Source organism: Oncorhynchus gorbuscha, linkage group LG14 (genome assembly GCF_021184085.1).
Source record: "Oncorhynchus gorbuscha isolate QuinsamMale2020 ecotype Even-year linkage group LG14, OgorEven_v1.0, whole genome shotgun sequence".
NCBI classification, from domain to species: Eukaryota; Metazoa; Chordata; class Actinopteri; order Salmoniformes; family Salmonidae; genus Oncorhynchus; species Oncorhynchus gorbuscha.
This window is the reverse complement of record NC_060186.1, coordinates 27,696,015-27,714,272: the sequence shown is the minus strand read 5'-3', so window position 1 is coordinate 27,714,272 and position 18,258 is coordinate 27,696,015.

Sequence of the window (18,258 nt, the reverse complement as noted above, 5' to 3'; positions counted from 1 at the left end):
ACTTAACAGAAACAGAGTTTATTAATGCTCAAAACCGAATAACTGAAATCCTCTAGATAGTAGAGGGGAAAACAACTGGAGAAGCGGCCACAGACTGCAGGTCGCTTCGGGTAGGCGCAGGCCGTAGTCACCTGAGACACCTGCTCACACGCAGCGTCTGAAGAAGGCACAAAACACGACAGGACAGGGTGATACACAATCACGGCAAAAACACGACAGGACAGGGCGAAACGCAATTACAGCATGGAATACAAAACAAGGAACCGATGGAACAGGAACGGATCACAAAGGAATAAATAGGGAGTCTAATCAGGGGAAAGGATCGGGAACAGGTGTGGGAAGACTAAATGATGATTAGGGGAATAGGAACAGCTGGGAGCAGGAACGGAACGACAGAGAGAAGAGAGAGCGAGAGAGTGAAAGGGGAGGGGGAGAGAGAGGGATAGAACCAAACAAGACCAGCAGAGGGAAACGAATAGCATGGGGAGCACAGGGACAAGACATGACAATAAATGACAAACATGACAGTACCCCCACTCACCGAGCGCCTCCTGGCGCACTCGAGGAGGAATCCTGGCGGCAACGGAGGAAATCATCGATGAGCGAACGGTCCAGCACGTCCCGAGACGGAACCCAACTCCTCTCCTCAGGACCGTAACCCTCCCAATCCACTAGGTATTGGTGACCCCGTCCCCGAGAACGCATGTCCATAATTTTATGTACCTTGTAAATAGGTGCGCTCTCGACAAGGACGGGAGGGGGGGAGGGAAGACGAACGGGGGTGCGAAGAAAGGGCTTAACACAGGAGACATGGAAGACAGGATGGACGCGACGAAGATGTCGCGGAAGAAGCAGTCGCACAGCGACTGGATTGACGACCTGGGAGACACGGAACGGACCAATGAACCGCGGAGTCAACTTACGAGAAGCTGTCGTAAGAGGAAGGTTGCGAGTGGAAAGCCACACTCTCTGGCCGCAACAATACCTTGGACTCTTAATCCTGCGTTTATTGGCGGCTCTCACCGTCTGTGCCCTGTAACGGCAAAGTGCAGACCTCACCCTCCTCCAGGTGCGCTCACAACGTTGGACAAACGCTTGAGCGGAGGGAACGCTGGACTCGGCAAGCTGGGATGAGAACAGAGGAGGCTGGTAACCCAGACTACTCTGAAACGGAGATAACCCGGTAGCAGACGAAGGAAGCGAATTGTGAGCGTATTCTGCCCAGGGAGCTGTTCTGCCCAAGACGCAGGGTTCCTGAAAGAAAGGCTGCGTAGTATGCGACCAATCGTCTGATTGGCCCTCTCTGCTTGACCGTTAGACTGGGGATGAAACCCGGAAGAGAGACTGACGGACGCACCAATCAAACGACAGAACTCCCTCCAAAACTGTGACGTGAATTGCGGACCTCTGTCTGAAACGGCGTCTAACGGGAGGCCATGAATTCTGAATACATTCTCAATAATGATTTGTGCCGTCTCCTTAGCGGAAGGAAGTTTAGCGAGGGGAATGAAATGTGCCGCCTTAGAGAACCTATCGACAACCGTCAGAATCACAGTCTTCCCCGCAGACAAAGGCAGACCGGTAATGAAGTCTAAGGCAATGTGAGACCATGGTCGAGAAGGAATGGGGAGCGGTCTGAGACGACCGGCAGGAGGAGAGTTACCCGACTTAGTCTGCGCGCAGTCCGAACAGGCAGCCACGAAACGGCGCGTGTCACGCTCCTGAGTCGGCCACCAAAAGCGCTGGCGAATAGACGCAAGAGTGCCTCGAACACCGGGATGACCCGCTAACTTGGCAGAGTGAGCCCACTGAAGAACAGCCAGACGAGTGGAAACAGGAACGAAAAGGAGGTTACTAGGACAAGCGCGCGGCGACGCAGTGTGCGTGAGTGCTTGCTTAACCTGTCTTTCAATTCCCCAGACTGTTAACCCGACAACACGCCCATAAGGAAGAATCCCCTCGGGATCAGTAGAAGCCACAGAAGAACTAAACAGACGGGATAAGGCATCAGGCTTGGTGTTCTTGCTACCCGGACGGTAAGAAATCACAAACTCGAAACGAGCGAAAAACAACGCCCAACGAGCTTGACGGGCATTAAGTCGTTTGGCAGAACGGATGTACTCAAGGTTCTTATGGTCTGTCCAAACGACAAAAGGAACGGTCGCCCCCTCCAACCACTGTCGCCATTCGCCTAGGGCTAAGCGGATGGCGAGCAGTTCACGGTTACCCACATCATAGTTGCGCTCAGATGGCGACAGGCGATGAGAAAAATAAGCGCAAGGATGAACCTTATCGTCAGACTGGAAGCGCTGGGATAGAATGGCTCCCACGCCTACCTCTGAAGCGTCAACCTCGACAATGAATTGTCTAGTGACGTCAGGAGTAACGAGGATAGGAGCGGACGTAAAACGTTCTTTTAGAAGATCAAAAGCTCCCTGGGCGGAACCGGACCACTTAAAACACGTCTTGACAGAAGTAAGAGCTGTGAGAGGGGCAGCAACTTGACCGAAATTACGAATGAAACGCCGATAGAAATTAGCGAAACCTAAAAAGCGCTGCAACTCGACACGTGACCTTGGAACGGGCCAATCACTGACAGCTTGGACCTTAGCGGAATCCATCTGAATGCCTTCAGCGGAAATAACGGAACCGAGAAAAGTAACGGAGGAGACATGAAAAGAGCACTTCTCAGCCTTTACATAGAGACAATTCTCTAAAAGGCGCTGTAGAACACGTCGAACGTGCTGAACATGAATCTCGAGTGACGGAGAAAAAATCAGGATATCGTCAAGATAGACAAAAACGAAAATGTTCAGCATGTCTCTCAGAACATCATTAACTAATGCCTGAAAAACAGCTGGCGCATTGGCGAGACCGAACGGCAGAACCCGGTACTCAAAATGCCCTAACGGAGTATTAAACGCCGTTTTCCACTCGTCCCCCTCTCTGATGCGCACGAGATGGTAAGCGTTACGAAGGTCCAACTTAGTAAAGCACCTGGCTCCCTGCAGAATCTCGAAGGCTGATGACATAAGGGGAAGCGGATAACGATTCTTAACCGTTATGTCATTCAGCCCTCGATAATCCACGCAGGGGCGCAGAGTACCGTCCTTCTTCTTAACAAAAAGAACCCCGCCCCGGCCGGAGAGGAAGAAGGCACTATGGTACCGGCGTCAAGAGACACAGACAAATAATCCTCGAGAGCCTTACGTTCGGGAGCCGACAGAGAGTATAGTCTACCTCGAGGAGGAGTGGTCCCCGGAAGGAGATCAATACTACAATCATACGACCGGTGAGGAGGAAGGGAGTTGGCTCGGGACCGACTGAAGACCGTGCGCAGATCATGATATTCCTCCGGCACTCCTGTCAAATCGCCAGGTTCCTCCTGAGAAGTAGGGACAGAAGAAACGGGAGGGATGGCAGACATTAAACACTTCACATGACAAGAAACGTTCCAGGATAGGATAGAATTACTAGACCAATTAATAGAAGGATTATGACATACTAGCCAGGGATGACCCAAAACAACAGGTGTAAACGGTGAACGGAAAATCAAAAAAGAAATAGTCTCACTGTGGTTACCAGATACTGTGAGGGTTAAAGGTAGTGTCTCAAATCTGATACTGGGAAGATGACTACCATCTAAGGCGAACATGGGCGTAGGCTTATCTAACTCTCTGAAAGGAATGTCATGTTTCCGAACCCATGCTTCGTCCATGAAACAACCCTCAGCCCCAGAGTCTATCAAGGCACTACATGTAGCGCCCGAACCGGTCCAGCGTAGGTGGACCGACAAAGTAGTACAGGACTTTGATGGAGAGACTTGAGTAGTTGCGCTCACCTGTAGCCCTCCGCTTACAGATGAGCTCTGGCTTTACTGGGCATGAATTAACGAAATGTCCAGCAACTCCACAATAGAGGCACAGGCGGTTGGTGATCCTCCGTTCCCTCTCCTTATTCGAGATGCGAATCCCTCCCAGCTGCATGGGCTCAGTCTCAAAGCCAGAGGGGGAGATGGCTGCGATGCGGAGCAGGGAAACACCGTTGATGCGAGCTCTCTTCCACGAGCCCGGTGACGAAGATCTACCCGTCGTTCTATGCGGATGGCGAGAGCAATCAAAGAGTCCACATCTGAAGGAACCTCCCGGGAGAGAATCTCATCCTTAACCACAGCGTGGAGTCCCTCCAGAAAACGAGCGAGCAGCGCCGGCTCGTTCCACTCACTAGAGGCAGCAAGAGTGCGAAACTCAATGGAATAATCCGTTATGGACCGTTCACCTTGGCATAAGGAAGCCAGGGCCCTAGAAGCCTCCCCACCAAAAACTGAACGGTCAAAAACCCGAATCATCTCCTCTTTAAAGTTCTGGAAATCGTTAGAGCAAACAGCCCTTGCCTCCCAGATAGCTGTGCCCCATTCTCGAGCCCGGCCAGTGAGGAGTGAGATGACGTAAGCAACCCGAGCTCTCTCTAGAGTATGTGTTGGGTTGGAGAGAGAACACAATCTCACACTGCGTGAGAAAGGAGCGGCACTCAGTGGGCTGCCCGGAGTAGCAAGGTGGGTTATTAACCCTAGGTTCTGGAGGCTCGGCAGGCCAGGAAGTAACAGGTGGCACGAGACGTAGACTCTGGAACTGTCCAGAGAGGTCGGAAACCTGAGCAGCCAGGTTTTCCACGGCCTGGCGAGCAGCGGACAATTCCTGCTCGTGTCTGCCGAGCATGGCTCCTTGGATCTCGACGGCAGTGTAACGAGCGTCAGAAGTCGCTGGGTCCATTCTTTGATCGGTTCCTTCTGTTATGCAGGTGAAGGAGGACCCAAACGCGACTTAACAGAAACAGAGTTTATTAATGCTCAAAACCGAATAACTGAAATCCTCTAGATAGTAGAGGGGAAAACAACTGGAGAAGCGGCCACAGACTGCAGGTCGCTTCGGGTAGGCGCAGGCCGTAGTCACCTGAGACACCTGCTCACACGCAGCGTCTGAAGAAGGCACAAAACACGACAGGACAGGGTGATACACAATCACGGCAAAAAACACGACAGGACAGGGCGAAACGCAATTACAGCATGGAATACAAAACAAGGAACCGATGGAACAGGAACGGATCACAAAGGAATAAATAGGGAGTCTAATCAGGGGAAAGGATCGGGAACAGGTGTGGGAAGACTAAATGATGATTAGGGGAATAGGAACAGCTGGGAGCAGGAACGGAACGACAGAGAGAAGAGAGAGCGAGAGAGTGAAAGGGGGAGGGGGAGAGAGAGGGATAGAACCAAACAAGACCAGCAGAGGGAAACGAATAGCATGGGGAGCACAGGGACAAGACATGACAATAAATGACAAACATGACAGACGCAGTTAGCAGTGGCCTGCGTTTCCAGATGGCTGCATCTGGGATCCACTGCTTGTCTCTCTGCTTCAGGGAGCTCTTCTTCTCCGCGAGAGCAACTCTGTGCAGTGGCAATATTTAAAACGGTCTTATTTCTCAGCACTTAGTCAGTGAATGTGTCTTTCTTTTCTGATGGATTCAGCATCACCTCTTTCTCAAGAAGATATGCTCTGTGAGTTCTCTTCAAAATCTTCAAACCTCATTTCCATCCCATTTTCGTTACACAATGTCTTTTTCGTTTGTGTCATATAAAGATGTATTTTGGGGTGGGAATTTCTGGTGTGTGTTTTGGACTAAAAGCATTCCTCCTCAAGCATACTACTCTCTCTGTCCACCTGAGCTCCTTCCGAGCCGTCTCCCCGGCAACATGTCATTACCCTGTCATCATTCTTGTCCTTTTAGTAAAATGTCAAGTTGAGAATACAGTGACCCCAATGTAGGGGACTGGAGCAGACTGAAAACAGCAAACCTGAGGGAGTCCGTTCACTGACGCACACTGTTGTGGCGTCACACCAAACTGGAAGTCTTCCGACTAGCTTGGAAAAACAATACCGTGCAGTATCGAAGGGCCCTCACTGCTGCTTGATCATCCTATTTTTACAAATTAATTGAGGAAAACAAGAACAATCCAACATTTCTTTTTGATACTGTCGCAAAGCTAACTAAAAAGCAACGTTACCCAAGAGAGGATGGCTTTCACTTCAGCAGTGATAAATTCATGAACTTCTTTGAGGAAAAGATCATGATCAGTAGAAAGCAAATTACGGACTCTTCTTTAAATCTGCGTATTCCTTCAAAGCTCAGTTGTCCAGAGTCTGCACAACTCTGCCAGGACCTAGGATCAAGGGAAACATTCAAGTGTTGTTGTACTATATCTCTTGACACAATTATGAAATAATCATGCTCTAAACCTTCAAGCTGCATACTGGACCCTATTCCAACTAAACTACTGAAAGAGCTGCTTCCTGTGCTTGGCCCTCCTATGTTGAACATAATAAATGGCTCTCTATCCACCGGATGTGTACCAAACTCACTAAAAGTAGCCGTAATAAAGTCTCTCTTGAAAAAGCCAAACATTGACCCAGAAAACATTAAAAAATATCGTCCCATATCGAATCTCCCATTCCTCTCAAAAATGTTTGAAAAAGCTGTTGCGCAACTGCCTTCCTGAAGACAAACAATGCATACAAAACGCTTCAGTCTGGTTTTAGACCCCATCATAGCACTGAGGCTGCACTTGTGAAGGTGGTAAATTACATTTTAATGGCGTCAGACTGAGGCTCTGCATCTGTCCTCGTGCTCCTAGACCTTAGTGCTGCTTTGATATCATTGAACACCACATTCTTTTGGAGAGATTGGAAACCCAAATTGGTCTTATCTGTCGGAAAGTTATCAGTTTGTCTCTGTGGATGGTTTGTCCTCTGACAAATCAACTGTACATTTCGGTGTTCCTCAAGGTTCTGTTTTAGGACCACTATTGTTTTCATTATATATTTTACCTCTTGTTGATGTCACTCGGAAACATAATGTTAACTTTCACTGCTATGCAGATGACACACAGTTGTACATTTCGATGAAACATGGTGAAGAACCAAAATTGCCCTCCCTGCAAGCCTGTGTTTCAGACATAAGGAAGTGGATGGCTGCAAATGTTCTACTTTTAAACTCGGACAAAACAGAGATGCATGTTCTAGGTCCCAAGAAACAAACAGATATTCTGTTGAGTCTGACAATTAATCTTGATGGTTGTACAGTCGTCTTAAATATAACTGAAGGACCTCGGCATTACTCTGGACCCTGATCTCTCTTTTGACGAACATATCAAGACTGTTTCAAGGACAGCTTTTTTTTCCATCTACGTACCATTGCAAACATCTGAAACTTTGTGTCTAAAAATTATGCAGAAAAATGTATCCATGCTTTTGTCACTTCTAGGTTAGACTACTGCAATGCTCTACTTTCTGGCTACCCGGATAAAGCACTAAAAAACTTCAGTTAGTGCTAAACACGGCTGCTAGAATCTTGACTAGAACACAAAAATGTGATCATATTACTTCAGTGCTAGCTTCTCTACACTGACTTCCTGTTAAGGCAAGGGCTGATTTTAAGGTTTTACTGCTAATCTACAAACCATTACATGGGCTTGCTCCTACCTATCCTCCCGATTTGGTCATGCCATACATACCTGCATGTACAATACGGTCACAAGACGCAGGCCTCCTAACTGTCCCTAGAATATCTAAGCAAACGGCTGGAGGCAGGGCTTTCTCCTATAGAGCTTTGTTTTTTTGGAATGGTCTGCCTACCCATGTGAGAGATGCAGACTTGGTCTCAACCTTTAAGTCTTTATTGAAGACTCATCTCTTCAGTAGGTCCTATGATTGAGTGTAGTCTGGCCCAGGAGTGTGAAGGGAAAGGAACTGGAGCAAGGAACTGCCCTTGCTGTTTCTGCCTGGCCGGTTCCCCTCCACTGGGATTCTGTACCTCTAAACCTATTACAGGGGCTGAGTCACTGGGTCACTGGTGCTCTTACATGCCGTCCCTGGGAGGAGTGCGTCACTTGAGTGGGTTGAGTCACTGACGTGATCTTCCTGTCTGGGATGGCGCCCCCCTTTGGATTGTGCTGTGGTGGAGATCTTTGTGGGCTATACTCGGCCTTGTCTCAGGATGGTATGTTGGTGGTTGAAGATATCCCTCTAGTGGTGTGGGGGCTGTGCTTTGGCAAAGTGGGTGGGGTTATATCCTGCCTGTTTGGCCCTGTCCGGGGGTATCGTCGAATGGGGCTACAGTGTCTCCCGACCCCTCCTGTCTCAGCCTCCAGTATTTATGCTGCAGTAGTTTATGTGTCGGGGGCTAGGGTCAGTCTGTTATATCTGGAATATTTCTCATGTCTTATCCAGGGTCCTGTGTGAAATTAAGTATGCTCTCTCTAATGCTCTCTCTTTCTCTCTTTCTTTCTCTCTTTCTTTCTTTCTCTCACTCTCGGAGGACCTGAGCCCAAGGACTATGCCGTTTATAAGTCAAAGTCACTAAGTCAGTATGGCAACATAAAGGTGTTAGCTTGACATTTATTGGACCCCAGTTTGAGTGTCAGTTGGGGCTGCCCCCCTGGATTTGCTACAATATAGTCCATCACCTTCAGTATATATTCATGTAGCGCTCTATTCCCAGCCATTCAAATGTGTCAACATAAAATGTATATCCAACTGAAATATGCCACAGATATATTAAGATACAATATAAATATATGAGTAGAAACATCAATAGTGTTCTATCTGTTTTTGAGGTAGGTAGGAGAGGTATTTTAGGCAAAGGGAACACAAAAATATAAATATTGTCAATTATTCCCTAAGAAATGTTTCCTGGAAAAAGGATAAAAGGCCTTTTGTTTCCTATTTTCTGCGCCAGACACAACTTTTCATTGATGGCACAAAAGCATCGATGGCCTCAAGCAACTCTTATGTAAGAATGCCATGCTATTTGGTCATAAATACAGGTCATAAAAACTAGCTAGTGAACCGTTCCTGGGTGTCCATTTCCTACAGCAAGTTATTTAGTTAACAACAGCAGGGCTGGGTAGGTTACTTCCTAATTGTATTCCATTACAGTTACAAGTTACCTGTCCAAAATTGTAATCAGTAATGGAACTTTTGGATAACCCAAACTCAGTAACGTAATCTGATTTACATTCAGTTACTTTCAGATGACTTTTCCTTTAAGAGGCATGAGAAGAAGACGAAAATGTACGTTACCAATTGAACGACATCTATTGCAGGATAAATCAATGTTAAGGTTTACTTAGCTGGCCATATATGGATGTAAAATGTTACTTTATGGGTTGGTTATGTAGGCTTCTTCTAACCCATCGCTTTCTACTAAACTCAGGAAAAAAAAGAACGGTCTCTTTTTCAGGACCCTGTCTTTCAAAGATAATTTGTAAAAATCCAAATAACACTGATCTTCATTGTAAAGGGTTTAAACACTGTTTCCCATGCTTGTTCAATGAACCATAAGCAATTAATGAACATGCACTTGTGGAACGGTCGTTAAGAGATAAGAGCGTCTGCTAAATGACTTAAATGTAAATGTAAATGTAAGAGCTTACAGACGGTAGGAAATTAAGGTCACAGTTATAAAAACTTAGGACACTAAAGAGGCCTTTCTACTGACTCTGAAAAACACTCAAAGAAAGATGCCCAGGGTCCCTGCTCATCTGCATGAACGTGCCTTAGGTATGCTGCAAGGAGGCATGAGGACTGCAGATGTGGCCAGGGCAATAAATTGCAACATCCGTACATTGAGACGCCTAACACAGCACTACAGGGAGACAGGATGGACAGCTGATCATCCTCGCGGTGGAAGACCACGTGTAACAACGCCTTCACAGGATCGGTACATCTGAACATCACACCTGCGGGACAGGTACAGGATGGCAACAACAACTGCCCGGGTTACACCAGGAATGTACAATCCCTCCATCAGGGCTCAGACTGTCCACAATAGGCTGAGAGAGGCTGGACTGAGGTCTTCACCAGACATCATCATCAACAATGTTGCCTATGGGAACAAACCCACCGTCGTTGGACCAGACAGGACTGGAAAAAAGTGCTCTTCACTGAGGAACCGCAGTTTTGTCTCACCAGGGGTGATGGTTGGATTTGCATATTTCGTCAAAGGAATAAGCATTACTCCAAGGCTTGTACTTTGGAACGAGATCGATTTGGAGGTTACATTAAAAACCAAAGTCTATCAGAATTCCAGGCATTCCAATAAATGTTATACCCCTTGATGTTCAAGAACAGGACTTGGATATATGGAAGTATAGATTAGTCAAATTGTTTTTCCTGAACATAATCCCAAAACGAAGGATTTATTAGCCTGCCCTACTCTGTTTGTTAATGATTTTGCTGTCATGGAGGACTGATTGGGCTCATTGACTCGAGTTGAAAAATAAATGCAGCACTCATGGAATGTCATGCTTTCAGCACTACTGAAAAGTGCTATTTACATGTGAAAAATGAATGCCATATGCTGCATTTGCTAAAGGCCTATTGTTTACCATTTTATTGGCGACACTTTGACATCTTGATAATATGCCGCTGCTTAAAGGTCAAATCCACAGAGGAAACAATAACGAAACCACGCCCTGCCACTGTTTTGGTAAAAGGCTGAGGGATGGGCCTGGAGAAATGTAACCACTCTCAGATTAATAGACAGAGCTATGGATGCAAGGACTGACCATCCATGATATCAAAATGATTGTTTTAACCATGTTATGAGGCTATACAGTGTTTGTTTACATTTACAATGTTTACAAACATTGGAGTAAAGCAGCTTATATTTTGGGTTTTCATAGAGTGTGACAGTTGAACTAAACTCATGAGGCATTTATAAGTTGTTTTCTTCAAGAACCAATGGACATATATACAGCGGGGCAAAAAAAAATATTTAGTCAGCCACCAATTGTGCAAGTTCTCCCACTTAAATAGATGAGAGAGGCCTGTAATTTTCATCATAGGTACACTTGAACTATGACAGACAAAATGAGAAAAGAATCCAGAAAATCACATTGGAGTATTTTTTATGAATTTATTTGCAAATTATGGTGGAAAATAAGTATTTGGTAAATAACAAAAGTTGGTGGCTGACTATCCACCATCCGTAAGGCGCAAATAGCTAAATGAGAGAGCAGCAGTGTGATTCACATCAATGCGCTATGTAGATATCAATAATAAGTGATATCCATATCGCTGTAGACTACACCACTGCTGTTTATTCCAGATGGATAATCTTTGGATGCCGACAGCAGCCGCACCATTGGAAGACATAGCTTGGACTGTAGCCTACAAAAGCCTTTTGGTGCTCTTTTCCCACAATCCATCAAACACACCTGCTGTGTCATCATAGTGGTCTCTGACTTGTGGTCAGACTCGCTCAGGTGGAACAAACTTAAACTTTTTGGAATGCTGATATGAATGTCATTGAGAAAACAGAGAAGAGTCCCCAAAAATGTTTTTGCAAACATCCTTTCTCAATTTAAAAGTAATCTTTCTCAGTAATCATCTAGTTTTTCAAAAGCATTTGTAATCTGATTACAATATTTTTGCTGGTAAAGTAACAGACTACAGTTACCATTTTTTAATAATCCCCAACCCTCAACAACAGTGAACTCCCATGCAGGCTGTTGCTATTGTTGTTTTTATTGGGAGAGAGTACATTTTTTTGTCTGAGTCATTCACTTTTAACCTACATATGTGATCCTTCCTCTTCCTCCCCTCTCTGTTTAACTGTGAGTTCTATGCGCTTCCTCCTCCTCCTCCACCCCTCTTGTTTACCTGTCCTATCCCTGTGTGTGCACACGTGTGTGTATGCGTGCGTGTGTGTCACCTGGCTAATGGTGACGTATGTGTGTGTCACCTGGCTAACGGTGACGTTCCTGGTTGTCACTGCTCTCCTTGCCTACACATCTCTCAGGTTTCAACTAGGACAGAACCATACCTCCCTATCCTCAATAAGAAGCAGGTATTGTTCAGTATTGTTTTGAGATAGCCAGCGGCCACTCCACACCCAGGACAACGCACAGACTGTTATACAAGTATTAGTAGTGTGGATAGTAGACGGCTTCTGCTTAATGTAAACGGTTTAGATTTTTATTTGAGTCAATTAACATAGTGTTCTGTCCAATAGCAATATTTATTATATGGCCTAATTGTTATTATTGTCAAACATACAGAATGTTACTGCAATAAATGTCCATTTGAATCACCTTGATTGATGTGAATATTATGGGTTGTTATCAGGTACTGTAACTAACAAGCAATGTGTGTCGACAAGAGTTTGTCCTGGTCAGATCACATGATCAGAAAAGAAAACCTCCTGGCCCCAGACAAATGCTATGTCCTGCTACAGAAGAGAAAATATGCTCGAAGGATTTTCCAAAACACGATGTAGTACTCCTAACCTTGATTTTAACAAGAGTGCAGTTTTATATTTAAAAAAAAGGGAGAATGCAGTAGTTGGAGCTAGGAACTCAGATGTTGGTTATGTGCAAAAGTAGGTCAGATGAAGTCTAGTCATTATGAACAAAACAGAACAGGCAAGTGGAAACAGGAGGTCTCTGGCAGAAAGAGAGAGAGAGTGAAAGGGAGAGACGGAGAGAGAAAAAGAAAGAGGGAGACAGAGAGTGTCCTATTTTCGTTTCTGTTCTACCCAACCAGCAATGTTTTGTGATCAGCAGCTGTTTTTTCATAGAACGCCACTAGGCCAGCTTGATCATTTTCTTCTATTCTTCTATCCATCACTCCATCTTAGAGGGAAGAATTATCTTAAATAGTTTTTCATGATTATTGGTTTTCACCCTAGTGTGAGAGCTGTATTTTCAGCATCAGCCTACCACATACTGAATTAGAAAAACACAAAAAAACACTTTATTTTATTGTATTTGAGGTTTCTACCCTGCAACAGTCTCTTTAATGGTTGTGATGACACAAGGTAATATCTATAGTGGGTATCTATAGACTTTTCATGTCTGAGAAGTTAAATCTAATCTAAAGGTTGCTTTAAAGCACTTTCAAAAGCACGAAAGTGTCGGTCAGTATCGTGCTTTTAACAACACTGGAAGTGAAGTGTGTGTGTGTGTGTGTGTGTGTGTGTGTGTGTGTGTGTGTGTGTGTGTGTGTGTGTGTGTGTGTGTGTGTGTGTGTGTGTGTGTGTGTGTGTGTGTGTGTGTGTGTGTGTGTGTGTGTGTGTGTGTGTGTGTGTGTGTGTGTGTGTGTGTGTGTGCGTGTGTGTGTGTGTGTGAGGGTTGGAGGGGGGGGCTCTTTCTCTTACTGGAACTTGTCACTAGACTTCCCTGTTTTCAACAGAGACTTTCCTGGCATGGGCTTGTGAATGTCCCCCCGGCCTCTGTACTGTTACTCAACCTGGGATTTACACAAAACACGGTCCCTGGTACAATCTGCTCCAAGGCCTGTGTAGAGGAGAGGAAGGAAGATCTTCGGAGAAAAAGTGAAAAGTGAGAGAGAAAAAGATAAATTATGAAGAAATGGCTGATAACATAATTGACCTGGCTGGATTTCAGTTTGACCTGTCAACATATGGCTCACAATGATGACCTCACAGGTATACCTGTCCAGTGCGGTTTGGTTTGCCTTAGTGATGTCATCCTGCTGTTGTGGATGGAAACCAGGTTATTTAGGGATCTTTGTGTGTGTGGGTGTGTGTGTGTGCGCACTAGAAGACCACAGAGTGATGTTGAGGTGACGTCCCACACAGGACCAACATCCTGTAAACACCTGGCTTTATTGTCCCTCATCGCCATGGTGACCAGGTTTATTGTCCAGGTGTTTGTTCTAGTGAGGTTTAATTATGCAATGACATCTTCGCCGGCATCATCCAATCCATTCATCTGTGGAATGGAGCGGAACCTGGAAGCAGAATGGCACTTATCCCAATTTCCAGCTGTCGTGGTTTCAGAATAATCATGGAGCGTTTAGATGATGTCATAAAGATCCCTTCCTTTCTGACCCGCTGGGGAGGTCTGTTGATGGAGTGGCACTAGTGCATGGCCTAGCTGTTACCATAGTAGCCTAATATGGCTCAAGTCAATAATAGTGCAGTATTATTATTGGGTGCTAATTGAGATTTGCCCAGAGAGAGAGAGTATGTAATCCAGAGACACATCTTTGTTTTTCAAACTTCTGTCCAGCACATGTTCTATCAAGGGCCTTGACACACACACACATCTGACCCAGTCGAAGACTGTTTACATTTGCCCTCCAACCTCTTCCGATTCAGTTTGGCCTTGGATGAAACGTCTCAAAACATGCTATTCCTTCAATTTATGGATGTTGTTTTCCTGCATGAGTTCCTTGAATATTACATGCATGGCCGTTGGTTGTCGATATGACATGTCAGCATAGATTGTGTTGTGAACAAGAAGCAAGACATGCAAAGTAACTTGGAAAAAGGATTATAAATGGGCAGGTCAGCAATTTTATCTTGAGTTGAAAGCGGGCAAACAGCTCATAGGATTACCCAACAGGCATTGTGTTTCACAGAGTGGCCAGAGCTAAAAATCTGGGTCACACTGTAGAGTAGAGGAGAGATATAGGGAAGATATAGGGAGACCCTCTTCATTGTATACTTGTAGTCCACTTTGTAGCATCCCCCATAGTATCATGCTTTTAGATCATTATCTTTCCCGCAGTGACATACTTATATTGCATTTAGCAATATCAAACAAAACTATGCTACATTTTATCTCTGGGACCCTCAGGAGGACAAATCAGAGCAAGATTGCTGAATCTAAGTATATTATTTACCTTCGGAGTTGAATGTATCAAGCCAGTTGCTGTGCTAAAGGTTTTTTGTTGTTGTGCACTCTCCTCAAACGATGGATGGTATTTCTGCAATGGTATTTTTTTCACTGTAATAGCTACTGTAAATTGGACAGTGCTGTTAGATTAAGAAGAATGTAAGCTTTCTGCCAATATAAGACATGTCTATGTCCTGGAAAGTTTGCTGTTACTTACAAAGCCATTCTAGTCACATTAGCGCACATTAGCAGCAACCGTCCCCGTATAGGGACACCGATCCCGTGGATCGTTAAGAGTTAAAATGATTGGTTTCATATGCATAAGGTTGACAAAGCACTATGGAATTTCGCACTGGTAGTGTTTTAGTGTTATTGGTTGCAGAAACAGTTTGTTGTTGTTGATGATGCTAACTTAGGGTATAAAGAGAGAGTGTGATGGTAAATAGCTTGTAGTAGCAGCATTGTTGCTGTAATTATTGTCATTGTTAAAATGAGCAGTGCTGTGCTGGTACGTGTGTGTGTGTGTGTGTGTGTGTGTGTGTGTGTGTGTGTGTGTGTGTGTGTGTGTGTGTGTGTGTGTGTGTGTGTGTGTGTGTGTGTGTGTGTGTGTGTGTGTGTGTGTGTGTGTGTGTGTGTGTGTGTGTGTGTGTGTGTGTGTGTGCGCGGACTGCACTACAAAACATTTCCTGTATTTTTTACAATAAATGACTGGCAGATATACAGAACCTTTACTGTAACACAAATTTAAAGCATATTACTGGAACACCTGACTACAGTGACATGCTGTATTTCATTCATTTCCAGTGCATTACTGGAAGCACAGTGGTTAGTAACAGATTTAGTGTGCAGGTAGCTAGTGCCAACAATGGGGCAGTATTTCTGTTACATGTATTTGATATAGGTATTTCAATACCTTCCATACCTATTTTGTATTTTACTGGCATGATCAAAATCAATAGAGGCCTATTTTGGAACAATTGAATTAGAATGCATGCCTTTTGGATTTTCGAAAACAAAATTAGACTTGCAAGCAGCCCGCTTAACTACAACATTTTTGCTAACAGACTGTAGTATATTCTTGTTAACCTTTAATACACAGACTGTAAGTCACTCTGGATAAAAGCGTCTGCTAAAAGACCAAAATGAAATGTAAAAATGAACACTTGCAAAGCACACTGCTAGGTATTATTCTAATGCACACCGCCCTCAAACAAGGCCAAATTTGATCACAATACAAATAGTTTGAGGGCATAACTCATTAGATTAAAACCCAACAGTCTGCTTTGCAAATGTTCATTTTTAACATTTAGGTCATTTAGCAGATGCTTGTGTCCAGAGAAACTTATAGTCAGTGCATTCATCTAAGCTTAATAAAAAATATATATATATCACAGTCATAGCGGTCAGCGTATTAAACTAAGGTAAACAAGAATTTACCAGTCATAGGCAAGTACAAATATGATTTTACTGTTAGCGAGAATGTTGTAGTTAAGCGGGCTACTTGCAAGTCTAATTTTTGTATTAGAAAATCCAAAATGCATGCATTCTAATTGAACTGTTCCAAAATAGGCCTCTATTAAATTTAGTAGTTCAAGATAATCAAATGTATATAGTGAACAGATCTGTCATGTTTTGTCATTTATTATCTTGTCTTGTCCCTGTGCTTCCCATTCTATTCGTTTCCCTCTGCTGGTCTTATTAGGTTCTTTCCCTCTTTCTATCCCTCTCTCTCCCCCTCCCTCTCTCACTCTCTCGCTCTCTCTTCTCTCTATCGTTCCGTTCCTGCTCCCAGCTGTTCCTATTCCCCTAATCAATCATTTAGTCTTCCCACACCTGTTCCCGATCCTTTCCCCTGATTAGAGTCCCTATTTCTTCCTTTGTGTTCCGTTCCTGTCCTGTCGGTTCCTTGTCTAGAATTCACCGTGCTGTGTTTGTGTATCGCCCTGTCGTGTCGTGTTTTCCTCAGATGCTGCGTGGTGAGCAGGTGTCTGAGTCTGTCTGGTTCAAGTGCCTTCCCGAGGCAACCTGCTGTTCACCTGCTGTTCAAGATCGAGTCTCCAGTTTGTCCTCGTCATTTCGAGTGAAAGTTGTGTTTTTTTGTTTGTATTTACTTTACTGGATTAAAGACTCTGTTTTCGCCAAGTCGCTTTTGGGTCCTCTTTCACCTGCATGACAAGATCAGAGTGGCAGCAAGTCTCAAACCTCTAGCCATGTCCTTTGATTTGTTTGGCCTTGTAGTCACTGCCAGTTTAAGAAGCCTTTGTTGAGGCCTTGACAAGTGCAAGTTATATAAAACACAAAATATTCATAAATATGCTGTAATATACAAATACCTAACAGCCAACCTGCTTGCACTAATCCCATGTAACTACAGTAAAATAATGTGAAACACCAACATGATTACAGTAGTATTTACTTTCTTACAGTAGGCACAGTTTACATTATTGTACTGTGTCATTGTTCTGCAGTTTCCAGTAACTTACAGGAATCCGATGGCAAATTACTGTGATTATTACAATAATGTAGTTTGCACAAGTCAGAGATACATCTAAAAGATATCTAGTTTCTAATACAGCCTATTTTTAACGAAAGCAACATTCCCAGTAACGGTTACAGAAGCTTGGGTGAACATTTTAAAAAGCAGACACTGAATAACCCTTTTGAGCATGGTTACAATTAGGGATGGTGTATCAATACACCCAGTTACAACAAAGATATATCCATCCGTCCTAACTCAGTTGCCAGAGAGGAAGGAAACACTCAGGGATTTCACCATGAGGCCAATTGTGATTTTAAAACAGTTACAGAGTTAATATAAGTGATTGGAGAAAACTGAGGATTGACCAACAACATTGTAGTTAGTCCACAAGACTTACCTACATGAGGAAATCTGTATAGAAAACAAATATTCCAAAACATGCAACCTGTTTGCAATAAGGCACTAAAGGCATGCTGTAAAAAGGTATGGCCAATTAATGAACTTCTTTTCCTGAGAACAAAGTGAAATGTTTGGGGAAAATCCAACACAACACATCACTGAGTACCAATTCTTATTTTCAAGCATGGTGGTGGCTTCATCGTATTCTGGGTATCCTTGTTAGCAGGGAGATATTTGGGATATAATAAATGGAATAGAGCACAGTCAAAATCCTAGAGTAAAAACTGGTTCAGTCTGTTTTCCAACAGACACTGGGAGACAAATTCACCTTTCAGCAGGACAATACCCAGCACAAGGCCAAATATACACTGGCATTGCTTACCAAGACAACGTTGAATGTTCCTAAGTGGCCTAGCTACATTTTTGACATAAAATTGTCTTGAAAATCTATGGCAAGACATGAAAATGTCTGTTTATCAATGATCAACAACCAACGTGACAGAGCTTGAAGAAGTATTTGAATAATAATGGAATATGGTCTGCGGTAAAGATGCCGCCATAGTGTTGTCATGAGGAGGCCATTCAGGGAGCATTCCGGAACGTGCTCACTGAGACCCTCAAGGATGAGTTGGTGTCCAGGGATGAGCCCGGTGGACTTGATGAACTCATCTCTCTC